The following is a 14,210-nucleotide window of genomic DNA, read 5'->3' as shown; positions in this document are numbered from 1 at the left end:
GGTGCAGAGACAGACAAATTAACAAATAAATATATACAATGGCAAGTGACACTGAGTGCCCTGGGAAAAACAAAATGGCATATGGGATAGAGAGCAGGCGCAGGGGAAGCTACAAGACTTCCCTACTTCAAAATCATCCATCGGTGTTGGAGAAAGATATGGACTTCCAGAGAAAATGCAGCATGGGGTTGGTTGAAAATGCAATGTGGGGTAGGAAAAAAATGGTAGGGGTGGATGGGAGCCAGTACAAGTCATGACAGCCACATTAAATCAGTAATTTGGATTTTGTCTTCCAGGCAAGGGTGGCCATTGGATTAGCACGATGAGCGGTGTGGGTTAGGAAGATCATGGTGGCCCCTGCTAGGAAGAGGGGTACAGCAATCAGGGAAGGGAGCAACCCAAGGGGCAGCCCTGTCATCGTCATTCACATTAGAGCAGCGTGCGTGCCAGGGGAGACTCCTGGGCCAATTTGGACACCCAGTGAGTTTTCATCGAAAGGACTTGGTAGGTGACTGCATGTGGAGTGGGGAGAGAGAGCAGGCAGGGAAGTAACTTGGGTTTCCTGTTGCACAACAGGTTGAAGGGAAGGGGATTTTCCCATAGAAATCACAGTATGAAAAGAGGATTCTGGGGGGCATAATAGATTCAGAGTTGATATTACTGAATTAAAAATTAAGGGAATGTCCCAAAGCAGACACTCAGTATGCGGTTATATATACTCAATCCTTGGTTCATGAGGGAAAGAAGGATCCTCAGAGCTCTGTGATCCTAATAATACCACCCAGTGCCCAAATCCCCAATAAAGGGCGTGAAGAGGAATCCACCTGGCTCTATGTGGCATGCAAAATCCCCCCTTCTTTCCACCCAACACTCACGGCATTGCCACCACCATCTGACTTCCACCCACCAGTGCCCACCTCATCACACCCACCCTGTGTAACCCGAGTGCCCCAACCCCACTATAATGCTGGACTTCTTCCCCAGACTCATCCCCTGCAGCTCTTTATATCCCTAAGCCGAGCCCACCTCCCACCTCCACAACTCCCATCACATTCTCAAACCTCCAGCCAGGATTCAGCAAAATCCCCCATATTCTCCAACTGTTTCTGAATGTTTCTTTCGCTTTTAGGTCCTCGTCTCCCATGGTGGCGGGACTCACAGTTCATTGATCGATTATCTGGTCACAGTCTCATCTCAGCCACCTCCTGTCCTCTCACCCTCACCTCCACGTGTTTCTCACCATCGCTCCCACGTGTACACCGTATCCCCACAGTCCTTGCCCTGGTTTCCCTTCATTGTTTTTGCCTGGAAAAACCTGACCCTAGTCCAGTTCTTTGGTCTACATCACTGCACTCAAATCCTGGTAGTTGGGGAATGTGGCTGGACAGAAACACAGCTACTGGTCTCACTTTAACTGTTGCTGCTGCCTAAAGAGGCTACTATATGCCCAGTCCTTTCACTCGCCCACTCCTTCTCACGTTTCTCCTCCTCTACTGCCTCTCATCCCACTGGAAGGTAGAAGCCATTGAGAAACTGTCACAACCTCCCCTGCTGCCTCCTTCTGCATCCTGCACCCTTCCTGCCTCCTGTTCCAGAGGCTCTGGGCCCCTGCTATGGCCTGTCTCTTGTCCTCTGAGGTTGCACCCACTCACAGCCCCTCACACCTACCCAATGGCATTGTTCTCTCCCATCACTCCATCATCATCAGTTGCTCTACTCTCTAGTGGGTCATGTCTATTTCTATTGGTGTACAAACATGATGCTGTTTCCCCATCTTAAGAAAACAAATGAACAAAAACTCCTTTTGGCTCCATATCTGCCTCTAGCTACTTTGAATTATTCTTCTCCCCTTTTCAGCAAAACTCAGAAAGAGCTATTGGAACTCTTCCCCATTTCCCCCCTCGCTTCTCTGTTGAGCACACTCCAGCTCAGCTTCTGCCCAGTGCTCCATCAAAACTTCTCTTGTCAAGGGAACTGACAACCTCCAGGCTGCTGAACCCGGTGATCAATTGGAGTCCCTTATCTGAACCTGACCTTTCAGCCTTATTTGAAGCCATTTCTCCCTCTTTCTTAAAATGCTTTCTTTGCCTGCTTCCAGGAAAGTGCTCTGTCTTGGTTCTCCTCCACCCTTCCTATCTGTCCTCCCCAGTTCCCAGAGCTGTCCTCAGACTTCTCTTTTCTATCTATACCCACTCCCAAAGTGGTCACCTTAAATACCATTTATAATGCTATTACCTCTCAGATGTAGATAACACCAGCTTGAACTACAAATTTGTATACCTAACTGGCCACTGGACATCTCCATCTGAGTGTCTAATGGTTATTCAATCAAAAACTCAATGTTCACTACCTCCCTTAGCAGTTTCCCCTGCAGACTTCCCCATCTTAGTAAATAACATTTCCATCATAACAGTTGCTGCTGCCAAAAACACCACAGTCCTCCCATACCACTCACTTTCTTTAATATTCCATATCTAATCTACTAGCAATTTCTGTTGGACCTACCTTCAAAATCATCCAGAAGCCACTCACCATCTCCCCACCTGCTATCCTAGCCCAAACACATGTTATCTCTAGTGTGTTGATGCAGGAACCTGCTAACCCAGCTTCTCACTTCTCCTTTGTGCCCGGAGGTCTACTTACCACAATGGCCAGAATGATGATGCCACTCAGTTCTTCCCATAGCCATCCTGACAAGAGCCAATTCTTGACAGTGGCCCATGGGGCTGTGCACTAACTCTGATCATCTTTCCTGCAATGCTCCTGGTCACACCCGCTAGTTCAACCACATTGATCTTGTTCTTCCACAAACAACCCAAGCACAATCCTGTCTTCTGGCCATTTCATTTGCTGCTCCTGCAGCTCAGGAAGCTCCTCCACAGATATCTGCATATATATATGCACCCTCTCACTTCCTTTCAGTCCTTTCTCAAGTGTTACCTTTTCAAAAAGGCCTTTCTTGATCATGCAATGCAAAATAACACCCACACTCCACTCTTCCCCACTGACATCCCCTTGCTCTATTTTCTCTAGATCACACACTCTTACTTCACAATATGGGTGTACTATAGATCTCCTTCTATGGTTCTTTGTTGCTTCTCCTTTCTGATGCCTATCCTGAGTCCCAGGCTGCAGTGCCTTGACCAGGGCTTGCTGGATCCATAGAGATCCTGGTTAACAGCACTGCTCCTCCCAGGGGGATTGTATTCTGCCTGGGACTCCAAATGGTGGAGTTACAGGTATTACATCTGTCACCTCTGGTGGGAAGGTATACTAGAGTACCAAAAATGCCTACATTTGAGGTCAACACCGATAATAACCACAAGGACTTAGAAGAAAAAACAAAGAGGTTGCATCCTAGTCTTCTTGGTCTGTGATCTCTTAGCTTGGCTACCAGACTTCACAGGAGCCTGGCACTACAGAAGATCAGAAACGACCATCCTTCTCCCTTTTCAGCCTTTCCATGGTGCCCCTCAATGGTCAGAAGCACAGTGCATACTGGGAGACAGATGGGAATCTCACTTCTGATCTGTCCCTGTCTCGCCATCCCCATAACCCGGTGGTAGCAGCCTCACATCTCTGTCTGGAGAGATGCAGCACAGCTACCCCCACTCAGATCCCCACCACCACCCCAGCCTGCCCCTTGAAGAAGGCGGATCTGTAAGTGAGAGAGCTCAGGCCTGCTCTTGCCCTCAGCCTCTCTCACTAGAACAGCAGAAACTCCCAAAGGACTTGCTTCCTCCTACCTTTCAGCACATAGCTTCTTCTCCTTTCAGGTTAAGTTGTTCCCGCTATAAAAATGATTAGTTAATTGGGTGTAGGCAGTATGAAACAGAAAGGCCCGTGAGCATGGACAGCTGAAAGTGGTTTCTCAAATTATTTCCATTAATGTTGAGAATAAATTCCCGGGATGCTAAGTCTTTGGTGCGCGGGAGTTATCTTAGAAATTAGAAGCTACATTAAGCATTTCTGCACATTCTTCTGCCACCACAGAGCCACGCCACCCACGAGAGGGCCCTTCATCCCAAGGTTCACCCTGGGAAGCCCAGGGCACCAGTGGCAAGCGCTTAATTACAGACGCCTTCAAAGCTGCGGCTGCCACGCCTCTCAAGTCTCCGTCAAAGCAATGAGGACAGAGCAGGGCTCGGTGAGCTGATGAGGAACCTGCCATCTGCCTCTCTGGAATCCCCTCAGGTGGGCATTATGCTCTTTGTGAAAAGGAGAGCAGCTCAGCCCAGAACTGGCCCCTCTCAGATCAACTTCATTTCAACACATAGCCACTCACACGGTGGGCGAGATTAGGAAATAATGGTGATTGTCTATTAATTGGCCTTTGTGGTACGTTAGCAGTGGCAAGCTGCTGGTGAGCATGCTAGAAGAAAATTATACTTATTTTTACTGAAGGGCAAAATAACCCTTTTCATCCTTTTTCAGGAGAAAAGGAAATGTGAAATATTTCAAATTAGTCGGTGGGAATAAAGGAAGTAAAGGGTGGCAGTAGGGAGGGTAAATGTTTTGCATCTGGTTTCAATGCATTCCTATATTAGACCTCTTCTAATTATGAATTATTATTTCAGTTATTATTGGAAAAATGGTTGTCAATTGCTAAATTACCATGTTTCACTCACTCCACTAAGAGGAAATTATTTGAGCCAGCAATGCTCAAGCTAATTTTGCCTTTGAATTTCCCGCAGTATTGCTAAGCAGAAAGGTCCGCCACTAGGCTGAAGTAAAATTTGGTCTCCCTTCCTAGAAAACAACGTCTTCCTCCCAGGGCCCTGCAGCGCTGGATACGAAGTCACCAGTGAACTGTTAGCAACGACAGAGTCTTACTGACAGTGAAGAGATGACTTCACTACAGATGTCAAGCAGAGCCCTGACATCCTTGGTTTTAAGGCAGTAAGTTCTTCTGCGGCGTTCTAAGGCAAGGCCACTTAGAAAAAACACATGGGCACTGGATACCTTCCCCAGCCCCCAAAGCCTCACCTTGCCTCCTCCCAAGTTTCCATTGGATTTTTTTTTTTTTTTAGGCAGAGTCTCGCTCTGTTGCCCAGGCTGGAGTTCAGCTGTGCTATCTTGGCTCACTGCAACCTCCACCTCCTGGGTTCACGCCATTCTCCTGCCTCAGCATCCCGAGTAGCTGGGACTACAGGTACCTGCCACCACGCCCAGCTAATTTTTTGTATTTTTAGTAGAGATGGGGTTTCACCGTGTTAGCCAGGATGGTCTCGATCTCCTGACCTCGTGATCCACCCGCCTCGGCCTCCCAAAGTGCTGGGATTACAGGTGTGAGCCACCGCACCTAGCCTCCATTGGATTCTGTTTGTGAGATTTGAGAGGAAACGTCTTACAGCTCTGACCAGGAACTTGAGCGAGAAGGAAAGCAGGCATTTACTTCCTGGGAAGTCTCTGCTCCTAGAATAGTGAAATGTTCTCTGGTCCAAAAGGAAGGAGAGAGTTTAAAGAGCAATGAAGGGGAAAGAGCACCCCTCCAGGATCAGGCAAACCTTGGTTCAATCCTGCCTCTGCCTTTACACAGTGTGAGGCCTACAGCAAGGTACTCAACCTCTTAAAGCCTCAGTTTCCTCCAAGATCATATGAGGTACAAGTACCTACAGCACATATTTATTCTGAAGCTTCGGGCCACTATACATGTAGGGCCTTTTGGTAGATGAAGCAATTAAGCCCAGAGAAGAAAATAAATGGCCAGTATACACACAGCAAGTGACTGGTCTAGCTAAAATCAGAGACGCCCTCAAGGCTGAGTCTTTCCATCGTACCCCTTCTTCTGGCAACTCAGATTTCAAAGTTCAGCCACAGTAACTCATGGAAAAAAAGGATGTAGATTACTTCGTTAATCATTTCTTATATTGATTACACACTGAAATAATATTTTGGATACATTTGTATCCAAAAATAAAGTAGCATTACTAAATTTAATTTCACCTTTCTTTTTCCTTTTTTTAATGTGACTACTAGAACTTTAATTTTCTGATGTAGATAGCATTATATTTCTAGCGGATGGTGCAGAACTAACCCATAATCAAATCTCTTCAGTTGTCTCGACAATATCTTTCTGCAGTTACATAGTTCAAACAGGCACGAGTAGTTTTTCCTATTCATCTCTGGCTAATAACCATTGTTCTGGGCCTTTTGTTCGAGAAAAATGCCCCTGAAGTGACAGACAAGAGATGGTGCCATACATGACGCTGTCTGGCAGTAGCTGATGCCCTCTTAGCCCTCACATTCTGGGTCCCTTACAGGGAAATTGTGATTTCAGAGAAGCCCCCAAAGGTAGGTACCTGTTTCTTTGTCTAATCAACTTCACCACTCTCTACTAATAACATTATTAGAACCACCTTATTACAGATATTTCATCCAACAATATTTATCTATATGTGCTGGGCACTATCCTGGGCCCTAAGTATTCAAAAATGAATGAGACTGTTGAGGTTCCTGCCCTGTGGAGTTTACATTCTGGTAAAGAGTGGATCCAGTTAAGGTGTATTTAGCTGCAGGAAACAGAAAACCCTGACTCCAGTAGTCTTGAACAGTAAGCAAGTGCGTATCTTCACATACCAAGAAGTGCAGAAGGACAGTGACTCCAGCTATGGGTTCCAGGAGCCTGGCTCTGCTTCACTGAGCTTTTCTTGGTCCTGCCCTATTCCATACAAAAGCCTCATTCTCGGGCTGTTTAGCAGGATGCTCACTTTGCTACACACACCATCCCACTCCTTCATCCCCAGGTCTCAGCCTAACCTTCTGAGATCTGGCTCTGAGCCCTAGTCCTTGGTCATGGCTCTCCAGGACCAAATTATAATGGCTTTCCTTGACTTACACATCCATAAAACCTCCTTCCTGGCTCCATAGCAGCCAAGAGCAGGGTTAGGGTTAGGGTTAGAATCAGGGTTAGGGTTAGAGTCAGAGGTAAGGCTACTAAGGAACCCTGCCTCTTTTCTCCCTTCTGTTCTGCTCCCTCTCCTCTCTGCCTCTTCTTCCTCCTCTATCTTTACATATTTTGCCGGAAGAGCTCATTCTTTCCTCCATCATCTGCTAGGATGACAACCCCCAGAGCTGAGCCATCAGCCATCGCTGTGAATCCTGGTTCCAGATCCACTTTCTCAGCTGCCTGCTGGGCATCTTCCCTGCTATATGCCCATCACCTTCATCCATTTTGCCACACAGACACTGTCTTAAAGTCCTTTTGTGAACTCTAGAGAGGATAGCATTCAAGTATTTATAGGTAACAGGAACATTGACAAGAGGGTAAAATTTCATCCACACATTAGCTCAGCAACTGTTGACCATATCGGTGCTGAATGCCAGGTATTATTAAAATGTATCTCACTAAATAAGATAAAGTAAATGAGCTAGAAGGATTCAAGGTTCTGCTCTCATAATGTGTTGAGTAAATACGCCAATATGTCAATATGTACAAGTCCCACCCTCTCTGTGGCAGCCAGGGAAGAGCACTCCTAGCTTCTGGCCAAAGCAACTGGACAAAGGCTTCGGGAGACAGAGCTCAGGTGTGGGGTGAGAGCACTGCCTGTTCAAAGTCGCAACACCTAGGCTTCCCTCTTTACATAGTCAGGCAGAGCTGGGACCCAGCTAACAGCCAAGCCATGGTCCACCATACAACATTCTTCACCCTGTGGGGAACTCAGGGCCCAAGAAGACCCTGCTGAGTGCCCGGGGGCAGTGGTAAGGGCACTAAGTGACTCGTGCCTTGCCCCCTTCGGCTGCTTTGCTGGAGTCCACAGGCTGCTGCATTCTTCAGCGTCCTATGCCAAGGGCTTCAAGTGACTGAGTCGTGAGCTAAGGAGGACTGAAAGAACCTGTTCTGTCACCTCATCCCTTGATAGCGACAAATGACTAAGAGAGCTTTCTAGAATTCTTGGCTAAAACGGAACTCCATATCTTCCCTTTAAATCACCTTCCTTCTCTTAACTTTCCCATTCTTCCAATGCAGCACCGCTTCTCCCCCAGGTTCAAAATCTCCCCTTCCTGCTCACAGCACAGGCTACTTTGAGGTTCCTCACCTCTGCTCACTACCTCCTCTCCCATCACTTTTTCTGTGATTACGGCAAGAGCTGCCTACCTGGAACCCCACTTCCAATCGCAACACCCCTCTTACTTCAAAGTCTTATGCTTCCCCTGCCTAATGAAATCAGAGCTTCTCACGCATCAGAGAAGACGACTTCAGAACCTCATTCCCAAGAAGACACCCTGTGTTCAGGGGCTCTGTGTCCAGACTGACCAACAAGCCCAATGAGGAAGGAGGGTCTGGGCAGAGGGAGGTTGAATTTAATAATAAAGCTACAGCAAACTGGCACCAACTGCATGCCAAGCCTCCTTACACACATTTTCTTTTCTTTTCTTTTTTTAAAGCAGAGTCTTGCTCGTTGCCCAGGCTGGAGTGCAGTGGCGCAATCTCAGCTCACTGCAACCTCCACCTCCCAGGTTCAAGCAATTCTCCCTGCCTCAGCCTCCTGAGTAGCTGGCATTAGAGGCACCCACTACCACGCCTGGCTGATTTTTACATTTTTTTAGTAGAGACGAGGTTTCACCATGTTGGTCAACCGTGTCTTGTGCTCCTGACCTCAGGTGATCCGCCTGCCTCAGCCTCCCAAAGTGCTGGGACTACAGGCGTGAGCCACCACGCCTGGTCTTACACACATTTTCTTATTAATTCTGGCATCAAAGCTAAAAATAGGCATTCTGACTCCATTTTACAAAAGGGAAAACTGAGGCTTAGAGAGGAGAAATGATTTCTGCAGAGTCACAGAGCTGGCACGTGGCTGAGCCTCCTTCTGCCCCTGCGGTCTGAGTCCACACCGGGGCCTCGCTGCTGTGCCTTGCTCCTTCTGTCCCTGAGGACAACACACAGAGGAAGGGGTTGGCTCTGCTCACCACTGTCTGCTGTGTGCCTAGAACAGGGCCTGCCACATCGTGGATGCCCATTAACATGGGTGGCATGAAGAAATGTTAGAAAACAAGCAACATTCCCAGGACAATGGCTGTTTGTAGCAAAGTGAGCAGGAATGCAGATTGGGCCAGATTGCAAAGGGTTTTACATGTCTCGGTGAAAAAATAATAAGAATAAATTGATTTCTATAAACAAAGGGAAGTCACTGCAGCTCTTAAATTGATGAACCCTCTTTTCAACAGCTGCACCCTGAATCTGCTATCAAGAATCTTACAAGGAAAACTAACATGAAAGGGAGTCCCTCCTAGCAGATTCCTTGCTTGTTAAAATTCTCTGTGAATGATCTGTCTCAAACAAGACATGAAATTACCGATTTTTGCTCTATCTTCTCTGATTTGCACAGAGCTGCCCTTTTGGAGATCCACAAATGTGCAATTGTCACGCTGCCATTAAGTCTTCCAAAATATTGATTTCAGATGTGAATTCCCATCCTCACCAATTATCTTCAAAAGGAGAAGTATGTCAGGGAAAAAATACCGTATTTCCCCACCCTTTGCTCTGTGTCCAGAGCATTTGTAAATGTAATATTAAGTTTAGAAAACAGCTGGTGTTTCAACCCAAACTTTAGAGCTGGGGGAACTGAGACCTGGTATAAAGATATGGTGTCCAAGGAACAGCAATCCTCCGGGCCTACAGGGCTGGGCTCCATTCGTTCCATGGAAGGGACCCTTGCAATCACATTCAGTAGAATCTGTTGCTGTTCTGTCTCCCCTCTTCCAGAATTCGGCCAAGTCAGTCCCAAAACTTTTGCTGAAGCTACTGGAAAAGAAGTGCCCCCTCCTCATTAACATAATCTGGAGCTGACAGCAGCTGTCCACCACCCCAGGGGAGTCAGCCTGAGAATAAAGCCTCTTGTGGAGGAAACGGAGACCATCAATAGAAGAGACAGCTTCCCGATGACATACCCTGTGCCTGAAGCCAGATTCACTTCCTGAATTTCCCAGCTTTGTAAGTCCATACTGGCCCCTCAAAGAACAACCACAACAATCACATCCACTTTCAGCTGGTTTGATCAGATTTCAGTGACTTGTAACTAAAGAGTCCTCTTTACAGACATAAAGAAATATTCCGAATGGTGCCTGCTAAGTGCAGAAAAGGGGGTATGTGTGAGAAATGAATTCAGCACAGAGAAAACAGTAAATAACATAAGGGATGAGAAGTGTGGAAAATGGAAAGAAGCAGAGCTCTGCAAAATCATGACTCGAAAGGTTTAAAGGCAAGGAGGCAAACCAGGCATGGGGCCTGCCAACATGAGGAACGTGAAGCTCGCCCTCCAAGGGGCCCACAGCAGGAGGCAGCCCCACCACCACCATCTGGGACCAGCGCTGTGGGACCAGAGCGTGGCTTCTACAAGGGGCCAAGTGAGCACTGAAGGGTTTGAATCCCAGGGAGTCGCAATCCACCTGGAGTTTCTAGATATCATTACGTTGTCAATGGATGGGGGCAGCAGGACCAGAGCCAGGGTGTGGCTTCTTCAAGAAGCAAAGGGAATCTGTTTGCTGTTTCCAGATACCCCTCGGCTATCACCACCTGTGGACACTGCTGGGGGAAACATCACGCACAGGCTCTTGCCTTGTATGTGTAGCTCCAGCTCGCCATTAGGTCAGGGGGCCTTGTGAATCAGGGCTACATCTTGTACACCATTGAATCTCCCCCAGCGCCTGGCATGGAGCTGGTGCAACAATGACATTTCTGTAAGTGATAACATCATGTATTTACGCGGTGTCACATGGTTCCCAGAACACATTCACCAGTGAGACGTTGTCTGAGCTCCAGAAGGCAATTCCAGCAGGGATTTTTCTCACTGCTTGAAAATGAAAGGCTGGGGACATTAAGTGCCCCCCTCAAGGGCTTAACTAAGTCTTTTGAGTCCCAGAGCAGCAGCCCCGTCCACCATGCCGATTGGTCCTTTCCTGCCTGGCCCATCTACAACCAGTCACCCAAAGAGGCAAGGTCAGGCGAGGTCTCTTTAGCCAAGAAGTAGTAAGTGGCCTTAGGCAGCCTAAATGTCACTTTCTCCAAATGCCAGAGACACCCCTACAGTCCTCTCCAATAGAACCTGGTGCTTTCCTTTTGTGGCACTTGCAGTTTCAAATAATTTACTTACTGGTATGTTTAATAGCTGTCTTCTCCCTTCGACTGTATGCTTTGTAAGATCAGGGGCTGTGTCCTTTTTTTTAAGCACTGATAAGCCATGTCTGGCATAGAATAAGCCCTCAATATGTTGATAACTTGAGTGAATAAAAGAATAAAGGCATGGAGATGGAGCTAGGACCTCGGTCTCAACATATCAGGTTTCCTCTGAGCAGCCTGCAGCCTATGGGTATGGGGGCAACCGTGAGATTCAGACCTATGCAGAGGAGACCAGGTCTAAAGACTGCGTCATGCTCTCCTTTACCCTGGCACCTCCCACCACTGTCTCCCAGGCCCCAAACCACCTGAGTGTCCAGTTCTTATCTGGGCAATGGTGCCAATGGTGTGTCATTAGAAAGACATACACGAGTGGAGCTTAAAGTTACTGAGCTCACACCTGTTCTGTTCTGTTCACACCCTTCTCTGACTGTCGGTGGGATCTGTAATGTATGTGTTTGGCATAGTAAAGTGTTAATTAATAATCTGTGGACAAAGAAGACTATATAGGAATCTTGAGCCATCAAGCAGGGTACAGCTTTTGATCTGTGTATCATAGAAGGTGAAACTAAAAGATGAAAGGGTGCAGAGGGACTGAGGGGCTGGAGGAGTGGTCCAGGACAGGAATCCACAACCAGCAGGCAGACACCCTTCACACTGCTGGGGCTGCCTCTCAAAATTGCAACAGGATTTTGCTTCTTTCCTCCTGGAAGCCCTCTAGGCTGCCACACCAGGCCCACTGCAGAAGTTCTCAGCTGCTGCCTTGGGATACGCCAAGGCATAAGTTGCAGTCACCTATGAGGTGTGCTGCCAGTAATTCATTATTAATAGAAATTAAAATTGAGAAATGTGATTTTTGTTTGTAATATGGAACAACTCTCCCTAAGAGATCCTGATTCTCACTCTTTGTTCTTGAGTAGGAGAGAAAGCAGGCACCAGCCCTGGTGAACAGGACTGTATCTGACTCCAGTATGGGTAGGGAAGCATGGTGCGTGGGAACGCAACTCTAATGCCGTGGCTGCAAATGTGGCGGAGACCACTGACCCACAGAATAAAACCCCAAGTCCTGAGCATGGGCATGAGACTCTCTGAGCTCCAGTAGCCCCACCTGGACCATCCCCCCTGCACCCCTCAGCTACTGCATTCAATCCACACTCTCTGCGCCCCTCCACACACCCTTGCTCTCTTTCCTTTGCTGCTCCTATCCCTAACAGAATACCCGTTTCCTTTGTTTGCCAGCTCGTATTTCAAGACTTAGCCGTGGGGCCTTCCAGAGTCCTGAAATCACTTTGTCTCTTAGCTGCTTTGATTCCTCACACCCCACATTCTCTAATGTGTCTGCTCACTCTTTCCCAGTCTCTTTCTGGCTTTTCCTCCTCCATTCAACCTGTGACTTTTGGAGTGCCCTGGGCTTGCTTTTGAGCCTTTTCTCTATCTGCACTCTCTAGGTGTTGGTGTTCCTAGGTAATCTAACACTTTGGCTGCCTGCTATGTGATGGTAATTCCCAAATGCAAATCTCTGAACCTCAACTTTCTCTAGAGCTCCACTATCCATCATGGTAGCCCCCAGCCACACGTGTCTACTGAGCACTTGAAATGTGGCCAGGCTAATTTGAGATATGTTGAAAGTGGAAAATGTGCTTGCTCCAGATTTTGAAGAATTAGTATCCAAAAGATATAAAATATTTCACTAATCATTTTATATTGATTACATGTTGAAATTATAATATTTGGGAAATACAGCATTAAATGAAATATATATCAAAATGACTTTTACATTTTCATTTTTACCTTTTTAATGTGACTTCTAGTGAATGTAAAAAATGCATATGTTGGCTCACATTGTATTTTCATTGGACAGCACTGATCTAGGGCACCAGGCCCCTTCCTTCTCTGTCTACCCAACATCTCTACTTGGACATCCAAGAGAACATTCACTTTGAATAGGATCAGGTGGAACTTTTGATTTTCCACTCCATGATACAGGGCACCACAATTTCCCTAGTTGCTGTATTAAAAGCCCATGAATTAAATCCTTGTGTCCTCCTTTTTCTTCACTCTCTACATCCAAATCTTTTGCAAGTCCTAATGGTTCTTCCAAAAAACAACCTCAACCTGAGCACATATCTCCAATCCCAGCACCACCAACTCCAGCCCCTGCAGTGCCTCCCCTCTCCACACTGCCTCCCACTCCTCCCTTGCTCCCCACTACTCATCCTCCACCAGCAGGCAGAGTGGTCTTTTCCTAACACTAACAAGGCCAACCTTGACAAAAATCTTTGAAATCTTCCAATTGTACTTAAAAAGTCCTGATCACAGCCTACAAGGTCCTACAAGACCTGTGGTGAGCTTGCCTCTATTCTCCTCTTTGACCTTCATGCCCTCTCCTCCCTGCCCCAGCCCCTTGGTGTTTCCCACACAGGTCAAGCTCATTTTCCCTCGTGCCCTGTGCACCTGCTGTTCTCTCTGCCTCTAGTGCTTTTCCCCGCTCTTCAGCATGGCATGACGCCTCATCATGGAGGCGCTCTTGGGCTGCTGAGGGCTCTATCCCAGCACCCCCTTTTCACCTTCCCAGTCCTATTACTCTCTAAAGTTATTTATGTTTTTGCTCACTTGCCAGTTGTTCACCTCCTCCTTCAGAAAGAAAACTCCCCGAGGGCAGAGGCCTTGTCTGCCAGCTCCACTGCTGCACTGCCAGGCCCTGGAGCAGTTCCTGGCCACAGAAACCCTCATGAACAAATGAAGGAAGGTTTACTGAATGAATAAATGCACACAGAAATGCCACACAGCCCTCCTTTGAACCCCCCCAAAATATCTGTGATTGTCTCCAGCCTGGTCATTTCCATTACATATCTCTCTACATAGCCACCTCCCCAGTTGTATTAGTCTGTTCTCATGCTGCTAATCAAGAACTGCCCAAGACTGGGTAATTTATGAAGGAAAGAGGTTTAATTGACTCACAGTTCTGCAGAGCTTGGGAGGCTTCAGGAAACTTACAATTGTGGTGGAAGGGGAAGCAAACACATCTTTCTTCACATAGCAGCAGCAAGGAGAAGTGCCAAGCAAAAGCGGGGAAGTTCCTTATAAAACCATG

Source organism: Hylobates moloch, unplaced genomic scaffold (assembly GCF_009828535.3).
Source record: "Hylobates moloch isolate HMO894 unplaced genomic scaffold, HMol_V3 SCAFFOLD_24, whole genome shotgun sequence".
Lineage (NCBI taxonomy): Eukaryota > Metazoa > Chordata > Mammalia > Primates > Hylobatidae > Hylobates > Hylobates moloch.
The sequence above is the reverse complement of the archived record's forward strand: the minus strand, read 5'-3'. Positions refer to the sequence as shown.